Source organism: Myotis davidii, unplaced genomic scaffold (genome assembly GCF_000327345.1).
Source record: "Myotis davidii unplaced genomic scaffold, ASM32734v1 scaffold370, whole genome shotgun sequence".
NCBI classification, from domain to species: Eukaryota; Metazoa; Chordata; class Mammalia; order Chiroptera; family Vespertilionidae; genus Myotis; species Myotis davidii.
The window spans coordinates 3,561,417-3,572,432 of record NW_006288615.1 but is presented as its reverse complement, the minus strand read 5'-3'; the positions used below and the strand labels follow the sequence as shown (position 1 = coordinate 3,572,432).

At 41.3% G+C, this 11,016-nt stretch overlaps 1 protein-coding gene across 6 annotated transcripts in view; it reads right to left on the bottom strand.

Annotated features, from left to right (window-relative positions):
- Positions 1-11,016, bottom strand: part of GIGYF2 (GRB10 interacting GYF protein 2) — a 133,081-nt gene that overhangs the window by 116,203 nt on the left and 5,862 nt on the right. The gene's annotated exons all lie outside the window — the stretch shown is intronic.

Sequence of the window (11,016 nt, the reverse complement as noted above, 5' to 3'; positions counted from 1 at the left end):
CTCCCAACCGCTCCTTTTTTTCTTTTTCTTTTTTTTAATTCTGGGCCAGCTTTAGCTCTGAGGCTCCAGCTCTTAGGCCTCCGCTGCTGAAAGTAGGTAATCGAAACAATGTATAACTTCAGCTATGACTCCAGCTCTGAGATCCCCGCTCACTGAAAGCAGGTTTCTGGAGTTCTTTTTAGCTTCTATATGTTACTATGTTTCAAATTGCCCGCTCAGAGGCCTGCAGGGCAGTCGGGGAACATTGGAGTCCTCCGTCACTGAAGCAAGCAAGCCTCATGTTCAGTTTAAGCTGCCTGGCTGCCGGTCGCCATCTTGGCTGTCAGTTAATTTGCATATCGCACTGATTAGCCAACGGGAAGTGTAGCGGTCGTACGCCAATCACCATGTTTCTCTTTTATTAGTGTAGACTAGGGGCCCAATGCACGAATTTATGCACCTAGAAAGGAACTGTGGGCCATGAGGCTGTGCTAGCACAGGGTTGGGTCTTGGCCCATCTTCTGTGCCCCTGCCTAGCCCCTCCCACCACAGCCCCTGGTTCTCTGTATGCAAGCAGCTCCACTCCTGCTGCTGCTGCTCCTACACATGGAAGGTGCTGGTCCTGCTCGCACCCGCTGGCTGCGCAGAGCAATTGGGGCTGGCACCATCAGCGGGTGTGAGCGGCAGCTGCTGCCCTGACCGCCCCTCAGGGGCAAGGGGAGGTGGGGAAGCCCTTAGGGGCTATCAGGGCTGGCAGCCGCCACTCACACCCTCTGATGGCACAAAGCAATTAGGGTCGGCACCAGCAGTGGGTGTGAGCAGTGTTGGTGTGGGCAGTGGGTGTGAGCGGCAGCTCTGGCGCCAGCAGTGGGTGCGAGCGGGGCCGGCGCCAGTAGCAGGTGCAAGCGCCAGGCGGGACCAAGGTGCACAGGAGCAAGGAATTTTCAGTAACCACCAGAGCCTTGCCCCAATGACAGTGACTGGTGCCCCGCCTTGGTCTGGCATCCCTGCTCATCTGCTCCACCATCATAAAGCGGCCAATGCCCGCCATGTTCCACACTCTGCTGCCTGCTGCTGATGCCTGCCATGTTGCACGTGCGCCTCCTGGTGGCAAGCACATGTCATAGCAACTGGTTGTTCAATTGTTCCACCCTTTGGTCTATTTGCATATTAGTCTTTTATTACATAGGATAGATGTCGCCCCAATAAATTCAATAAAAATTTTTAAAAATAAAATACATACATATATATATATAAACACTAGAGGCCAGGCCAGATGCACAAAATTCATGCATGGCGGGGAGGTGGTTCCCTCATCCCGGCCTGCACCCTTTCGCAGTCCGAGAGCCCGCGGGGAGCGGGCCCAAGCTGGCACTCAGACATCCCTAGTACTGCCGCAGAGGTACGAGAGGCTTCCGCCTCTGCCACTGCGCTCACCAGCCGTGAGCCCGGCTCAGGGCTTCTGGCTGAGCGGTGCTCCCCCTGTGGGAGCGCACTGACCACGAGGGGGCAGCTCCTGCATTAAGCGTCTGTCCCCTAGTGGTCAGTACACATCATAGCAACTGGTCGTTCCGCCATTTGGTTGATTTGCATATTAGCCTTTTATTATATAGGAAGGATGCCACAAGATGTTAATGTTTTTACTTCTGAATGGTGGAATTATGGGTAATCCTTTCCTAGTAAGTTTCTAATTTGTGTATACAACAAAGATAGTTCTGGTACAGTTGTTTTTAATGGAAGAATTCAAAAGTCTCAAATGTTTAAGTCAAAAAGAGAAAGACTAAAGAGTCTTCATTGGCTTCCACAATGAAATCATTGGTGATTTGAAGAGCACAGTATAGAACTGTGGGTGGGGACAGAGCCAGACTTCTGTGGGATGAGTAATGGCAGGGAAGTGAAAAAGGAAATGCTACAAATGCAGTCTATTCTTTATAGAATCTTAGCTGTGAAAAGGTGAAGAGAAATGACATCCAGTAGAAAGAAATTTTCCATTTTTTATTCTAGATAAATATATCCTAATGGCCCTCCCCCTCCCTCCGAGAATGTGTCAGTGACCCAGAGGCAGTGTGAGGTGGAGGGACTGTCAGATAAAAAAAATAATAATAAATTAACTAAAAATATCCTAATGGAAAAGTATTAGTAGAATAAAAAAGTGAAGAAACAATTTAGTAAATATATCATGGAAGAGAAGTCTCTGAGAAGGCAGCAGGTATGGGGTTTCAGAGAACAAATAAGGAAAAAAAAAGACTCCACTCCTATACTCCTATGGACTAGTGACAAGAGGAAAGTAGAACCAGATGACTAGGATGCCTCCAAACATTCTGTGGGTTGTTGTGATTTTGGGTTAGTTTTTTTGGGGGGGCGGGTGGGGGCTAGGAGGCTGAGGATAAGTAACATTTGATGGCCTCAATTCTCTCAGGTAAGTAGGCAAATGACAGAGGAGATGACAACAGGTTTGTCAGCAATGAATGGAAGAGTAAGAGGGCAAAGTGGAAGGTTCTGGCTAAAGTGTGATTTAGGCACAATGGGGAAGGAAGAGAGTTTACAAATTGGAGATGTTGGCAATATCCAAAAACTGGTGTGGTAGGGATAAAATTGAAAACACTAGAATAATCAGAGTGCAGATAAGTTAAGGAACCAGGAGCCTGGGAGAACTCTGAAGTCACCTCAGGATAATAGTAGAAAGGAGAGAGCAGAAAAGACAATGAATCAAAGGGTGAGACCAGAGTCTCTATCTGATGATAATAACGGGAATCATGGTTGTATTGTCAGCATGAACTTCAAAGGAAAAGGGATTTTGCACAAAAAATGGAGGAATAATGACTAAGGTGACTATATATAATCTATCGTCTAAACCAGAAAATGTTTGTGTGAAAGGGTATTAATTATATAGAGACAACAGGAGCAAGCAAGCTGAATGGTCACCCTAGTAAAGAAATAGAACAGGCACCTGAATGAAACAGGATGAAGATCCTGATTCTGTCTGCTATTGCACCTACCACTGTGCAAGAAAATGTACTGGCAGCCTGAGGGTGAAAGAGAAGGTAAAATTATCAGGGCAAGATGGGCTTCAGCTACCTTAAAGTACTAGAAAACATCCTATGAACAGTTTAGCACATGGAACGGTTTAACACAAAAGTGACATATCAGAGTCCTCAGAAAAAATATCTTGGAAAGAAATGAAACAGAGATTGGGTATAAAGAAAAAATTCAGGGTGGTATGAAGATGGAACTACAAAAAGGACGAATTAACAGATGAACTTTCATTCAGTTCCCAACAGATGATGACAATAGTATATGGCACAGTGAAATTAGCAGCCCTCAAGAATTCTGAGGGAACTAGTCCTAGTCCTAGAACATCTTAAACATAGGAACACTCAAACCTTTGAGGAAGAAGTCAAAAAAGGGCATAAAGTGGACATAATGGCATAAAGTGCGTCTGAGGGAATGTGAGCAAAATATTCTAAGTTCCAAGGCCACCCTATTAGCATTTCTTTCTCATGCTGAAAGCAACTGTGACAGAGCAGATGATAAGGCTCTCACCTTCCTCCTCTGATCTTTTCTCTCCTTTGGCTACTTCAATTCTAGGGATAAGGGCCTCAGACAAAGATCTACCCTAACTAAATGTAATGTGGTATCCTGGGTGGGATCCTGGAACAGAAAAACACACTAGACAAAACTAAGGAAATCCAAATAAACTATGGACTTTAGTTAGTAACAATGTACAGTGGGGCCTTGACTTACAAGTTTAATTTGTTCTGTGACGGAACTCGTAACTCAAATTACTTGTATGTCAAATCAAAAAGTGAACGAGTGAGACACGTGATGCTGGGCTGATGTGGTGTTTCACTGTGACATTCGCTGCGCCAACTAGCGGTGGGGTATCTGAAGCTGGCTCGTAACCCGAATTTTAGCTCGCAACTCAAATCAAAAAATCGGCCGAGAGACGGCTCATATCTCGAAAAACTCGTTAGTCGGGACACTTGTAAGTCAAGGCCCCACTGTATCAATATTGGTTCATTAACTGTAGTAAGTGTACCTTAATAATATGTTAATAGGGAAAACTGGTTGTAATATATATAGGAACTCTCTGAACCACTTTCTCAATTTCTCTGTAAATCTAAAACTGTTTTTAAAAATAAAGCCTACTGCCCTAGCTGGGTGGCTCAAAAGGTTGGAGCATCATCCTGTATCCTGAAGGGTTTTGGGTTCGATCCCGTTAGGACATGTGCAGGAAGAAAGGGTATGAGAGGCGACCCACTGATGTTTATCTTTCACATAGATGACCAATGTTTCTCTCTCTCCCTCTCCTTTCTCTCTCTAAAAATCAATGACATATCCTTGAGTGAAGATTAAATAAATAAGTAAAGCCTACTACATATAAAAATAAGGAAATATGACTTGTAATAAAAAAGGTTTTGTACATTTAAAAAAATGCAGTTCCTCAGTCACATTAACCACATTTCAAGTGCTAAATGGTCACATGTGGCTAGTGGCTCCAGTCTTTGATAGTGCAGATTTATTGATCATTTCTATCACAGCAGAAAGTTCTGTCAAACAGTGCTGGTGAAGACTATTATCACAACTTATGAACACATATATATCTACCAAGCACTAAACCTTCACTGAATCTAAAAATCTTCAATGATGTGTTTATTATTCCAGTTTCTATTTCAAACAATTAATGCTTTAAAAAAAATCAATGTAGCTTATATAAACCTAACAATGAAAACTGCTCCATTCCCCAGGGCAACAATCCTCAGTCTTCCAGCAGAACTCCTTTAAGGTATCCATGATGCCAAAACAATTTTTATAATAATATTAAGGTATTATTTGCATTTTTTCACTATGTTAGCACTGCACTGATCATGCAAAGCTGTGATGAGGAAAGCTGCTGGCTCCTTAGCATCAAATTAATGGCACCAAAATGTACTGGCAATCATTGTATTCTTGACTACCACTGTTATATATTCACAGGAGAGAAAAAAGCCAGTTTTACTTAAGAATACCCTAGATAGCCGAAACCGGTTTGGCTCAGCGGATAGAGCGTCGGCCTGCGGACTGAAAGGTCCCAGGTTCGATTCCGGTCAAGGGCATGTACCTGGGTTGCGAGCACATCCCCAGTGGGGAGTGTGCAGGAGGCAGCTGATCGATATTTCTCTCTCATCGATGTTTCTAACTCTCTATCTCTCTCCCTTCCTCTCTGTAAAAAATCAATAAAATATATTAAAAAAAAAGAATACCCTAGATAAAGCAGTAAAAATGATTGATTTTATTCATCTTGATCCCTTTGTATACATCTTTTTAATGTTCTATGTAATGAAATGGGAGATATACATAAAGCACTTCTGCTGCACACCATGGTCTCAAAGAAAAGACACTTAGGAGATTGTTTTGAGTTGTGAACTCATTTTTTTCATAGAACATTATTTTAACTTGAAAGAAGAGCTGACACACAAACATGATTATCCAGACCTACATATTTAGCAAACATACTTTTCAAAAATGAACGAAGTGATGCCTGGCCAGTGGCCCAATGGTTGAGCATCAACCCATGAACAAGGAGGTCATGCACGGTTCAATTCCTCATCAGGGCACATGCCAGGGTTTGGGGCTCGATCCCCAGTAGGGGGGCGTGCAGGAGGCAGCTGATCAATGATTCTCTCATTGCTGTTTCTATCCCCCTCTCCCTTCCTCTCACTGAAATCAATGAAAAAAAATTTTTTAAATGAACAAAGTGAAACTGTCACTTCACGGAAAACAATTGACAGTACAGTTGTTGCCAATTATAAAATTTGAGCTTTCAAGCAAAAATTAAAATTTTGGAAAACTCCTATTCACCACCATAAGCTTGACAGGTTTTCAAGTACTTAGACTTTCTCAATACTTGAAGGGCTTTTTTTGATGGGTGTTCACATTAACAAATGTGATTTTTTTTTTATATAATGTGTAATATAAAATATCCATTAAATGTGCGAGACCAATGTATTTTAATGTAACAGTACAAAAGGTGCATTGATAAATTCAGATTTCACATTGCAACTAATCTTTAATAATGAATACTTGCTGAATTTTAGTTTATCAAAAATGCCTGCAACTATCTGAAAAGGTTCTTAAAATACTCCTCCCTTTTCCAACTACATACATATCCTTCATATACTTCAACCAAAGTAATAAACAACGAATTGAATACAGAAGCAGGTAAGAGAATCCAGCTGCCTTCTATAAAGCAAAAGTAATTTGCAAAAAGGTAAAACAATGCGACTCTTCTCACCAAACTTCTTAGAAATGTTTTAGGAAATAGGTACTTTTCCCAAAAATATATTTATGTCAACATGTAATGAGATTATTTTAAAATAAATTAATAAATTATTTTAAATTTCTCAATATGACAACTATATGTAGATGTAACTAAAAAGCCAAAAGCTCTTTGGGGTTCTCTAACTTTTAAGAAGATAAAGGAGTCCTAAGATCAAAAAGGTGAGAATGTCCATCTCAGAGAAAGAAAAATGACAAAAGAAATACACCTATTAACGCAGAACAAACAAATATACCCTGGAAAGTATATCAAGGAGCATAAAATACCAATGACACGAACACCATGATCCAAAATGTGACACTTATTAAAAAAGTATGTAGGGTTTTAAAAATGTATCTTTTCCAAGGACAGAGAGACTTTTCACATTTTGAAATTTAATTCTATGATTTTTTAACTGCCTCGGCCACAAGACAGACCCTTTCATGTTTAGCTCACCATTATGGCTAGCCCAGCACCTGGCTGGCACAAAAAAGGTATTCAAATATTTGTTAGATTGAAAATAAAACAAAGACAAAAGACTTACAAACAGAACCCACTGATGTCTCTATTCAAATTATAAATATGAAATTTTATAATCAAAATTACCAATTTACATAGTAGTAACAATCAGACAAGCTACCACTCACTGAGAGCCTATTTACTATGTGTCAGGCATTGTACTGGGCATTTTAGATTTTTAATTCCCACAACCACCATGGGATATACTTTATACAGGTAAGGAAAACACAATTTCAAGTGGTTAACTTATTTACCTAAAATGGCAGGTAATAAGTGACAGAAGCCCAATTGGTGTGGCTCAGTGGCTGAGCATCCACCAGGAGGTCACTGTTCAATTCCCAGTCAGGGCACATGCCTGGGTTGTGGGTGGGGTCCCAGTAGGGGGCGTGCAGGAGACAGCTTATCAATAATTCTCATCATTGTTTCTATCTCTCCCTCTCTTTTCCTCTCCGAAATCAATAAAAATATATATATGTAAGAAGTTACAGAAAATTAAACCCACATTTCTCTGCTTAAAAGGCCACACGCGCCCTAGCCGATTTGGCTCAGTGGATAGAGCATCAGCCCACGGACTGAATGGTCCCGGGTTCGATTCCAGTTAAAGGCACATACTTCGGTTATACCAGTAGGCACACAATCCCAGGGGCATGTGGGAGGCAACCAATCGATGTGTCACTCTCACATGGATGTTTCTGTCTCTCCCCTTCCCTCCACTCTCTAAAAATCAATGGAAAAACATTTTTGGGTAAAGATTAACAAAAAAAAATTGTAAAGGTCACAAGCTTTTCACTACATACTGATATAGTGCTCAGTTTTCCTTGATTCCCGTTTCTCCCCCATCCTATATAATAAAACCCTAATATGCCAATTGACTGAATGGTGGAATGACTGGTCGCTATGACAAGTGGAATGACAGCTCAATGTAGGAGCTGCCCCCTGGTGGTCAGTGCGCTCCCACAGGGGGAGCACGCTCAGCCAAAAGCCAGGCTTACAGCTGGCGAGTGCAGGGGAGGTGTCGGAAACCTTCACTGCAGCACTAAGGAGCAGCGAGCAGAGCGAAAGGGAGCAGTAAGCAGGCAGGTGGTAAGGAGCGAGGGGTCCCAGACTGTGAGAGGGCACAGGCTGGGTTGAGGGATGCCCCCTCCACCCCCAGTGCATGAATTTCATGCACCAGGCCTCTTGTCTCCTTATAATTTTCAGAGGAATTCATTTTGTGAAAGTCCCTTTTTCTCCTTTCCCAATCTATCACTCTATTCCACTCTCCGCCAACTTCTACCCCGTCTTTGCATCACTTGATTAAGCAAGCAATATAGGGAAGTGTATGTAGTATTCTCATAACACACTATTACAAACTTCATTAACTATGGTGGAGCAGTATAAAAGATTAAAGGAGAGGCTCAGATTCCAGAACATGAATTAAAGCTCTGTCCCACTGAGCTTTCAGGATGGTTTTACTCAACTGGCCATGGTTTGGGCAGCACCACTTCAACTCCCAATGATCTAATCATGAGAGCCTTGGATGTGGACATGTCTTCACAGCCTTAGCCATGATTTATTATTTAGAAAGTACCAAGACAGTACCTCTGCCAATTCCTGGCCAGTCTCTATAACCAAGGGACCAATACTGAAGAGACCAGAGCTCTTGAGACTTCCTCCAGACCCACGACAATTTGAATAAAAGGAGCTTTGTTCCCAAAGAACATACTGACCACAATATCACTATAAGAAAAGCTATTACTATCATTCTCCCACTATTTCTGAACATTATGTAAATGTTTCTCTTTTCTCTCCCCCTTTTGATAAAAGAACAAGAACAAAATTAGCAACTGTGAACTATCCTATGGAAAATTACAATGTCATAAATATTACCATGTTATTTGATAATCTCACTACAAGTCAATGTTTTCCAGAGAGGATTCCCCAAACCCTTGACACCTTTACAGAGGTTATGTGGAAATCTTTTTAAACTTCACAAAATCTTGAATAACCCTTACCTCAACATCCAGATTAAAGAAAATATACAATATGAGAATGGACTCTTCTACCTTAAAAATGAATTCAGCTGCAACCAATTTACTAAAGAAACCTTGGCTGAAAAAGAAATACCACAGGAAGTCACATCTGTGACCTGTCATTCAATACATCACTTTATAATAGATCACTTTTATTAATAATCCCTAGGCTTTGCATCAAAAATCTCAATATACTGCCCTAGCCGGTGTGGCTCAGTTGATTTGGTGTCATCCCGTACACCAAAAGGTGGTGGGTTCGATTCCCAGTAAAAATACATACCCAGGTTTTGGGGTCCATCCCTGGTTGGGGTGCTTTCGGGAGGCAACCAGTTGGTGTATGTCTCTCTCTCTTGCTTCCTCTCTAAAATCAATTTTAAAAAATCTTGATACACTAATATACTAACATAAGATTTAAGTAATAAAAAATTATTTAAGCAATTTTGCTTCTGAATTAACTAATAATTAAAGACTACAAAAACATGTTAATATACAAGTTTATACTGTCTCACTGATCCTTTACCAACAGTAACAAGTCCCTTCTACCACCCAAATAATGTGACTATAGATTCACTTACAGAAGTCCCACCCTTCAAATTCTCTATTGCTTCCTAATAGTTAAGTGCTGTTCAATAATGTAAAAGGTACCCAGAGATTAAAATTTATAAAAGCAATCAATGAAAAATAAATAAGTAACCACTGAATTTCCACTAAGCCTCTCATTTGCTCATGTCCTTTTGTTAAACCTTTATCGCACTCTGGCCAGTGTGGCTCAGCTGGTTGGGTGCCGTCTATGCCCAGAAAGGTTTCAGTTCAATTCTAGGTCAGGGCACATGCCTGGAGTTGCGGACTCTAACCCCGATAGGGGGTGTGCAGGAGGCAGCTGATCAATGTTTCACTCTCACATTAATGCCTCTCCCTCTCTCTCTCTCTCTCTCTCTCTCTCTCTCTCTCTCTCTCTCCTTTTTTCTCCCTCCCTCCCTCTCCTTTCCTCTCTCTGAAAATTAAAAAAACTAACAAACAAAAAACCTTTATCCCATGTGTTCATTTGAACCCCACCCGCATTCCTTCCCCACTCCAATCAAACATTTTAGTTAAGCCCTAGCCAGTTTGGCTCAATGGATAGAGCACTGTCTGAAGGATGGCGGGTTCCATTCCCATCAAGGGCACATGCCTGGGCTGCGGCTCAATTCTCTCTCATCATTGATGTTTCTCTCTCTCTCTATATTATATATATTTACATATCTATATATATATATATATATAGATATAGATATAATTTTTTTTAAAGAACTTTAGTTAAAACTCTGCACTAGGGTCTTGGCCAGTGTGGCTCAGTTGGTTGGGCATCCTCCAGTGCACCGAAAGGTTGCCATTTTGATTCCTGGTTCGATTCCAGGTCAGGAAACATGCCAGGATTGTGGGCTCGATCCCCCGTAGGGGGCATGCAGGAAGCAGCTGATGGCTTACATAGATGTTTCTCTCTCTAAAAACCAATTTTTAAAATCTTTTTAAAAAACTCTGTACTAGGAAGTTCCAACAAAGATGCTTGGTGAGACCTACTGGCCCTCATTCACCAAAAGATATGCATATATATGGGGCCCCCCAAAAAATGTATACACACTTTAACAGCTGATAGCTCAATTGATGTTTCTTTCTTTTCAGATTTAACCCATTGGAATTAATAATGGTATTCAAAGAGTATATGCCCTATACTTTAACTCTTCAGGGCACATAAACTGAAACTGATGAGCTATAAATAAAATTTTTCTAGGAAAGGAAAAATATCTAGAAACTTCTGTGGGTCTCTAATTAGAATAGCCAACACACCACCTTCTCTAAGGCCTGCCCCCACTCTTAGGAATCTTCCAACTAACTAGGTTGCACTTTGGACCCCAAACCCATGGCTATACTAAATGAACCAATGATGGAGAACTGGACTAAGCTAAACTAATCAAATTTTCCCTCAAAGGAACCTGAAATGTGGACACAATTTAAACCAGTGGCACAAGAGCCTGAGTTCATTTGTGGCTCTAGAAAGTAAGTGGAATTTTCTTTCATGTGTTTGTAAAGCATAAAAGACCAGACTGTGGGAAGACAACTGAAACAGGATGACAAGAGACAAGAGAGGACACTGACTAGCCAAAGGGGAGAAAAGTGCTAGCTGGACAACCTTGTTCCTGAATGCTTCCGTTTCTAGATTGTGTCCTT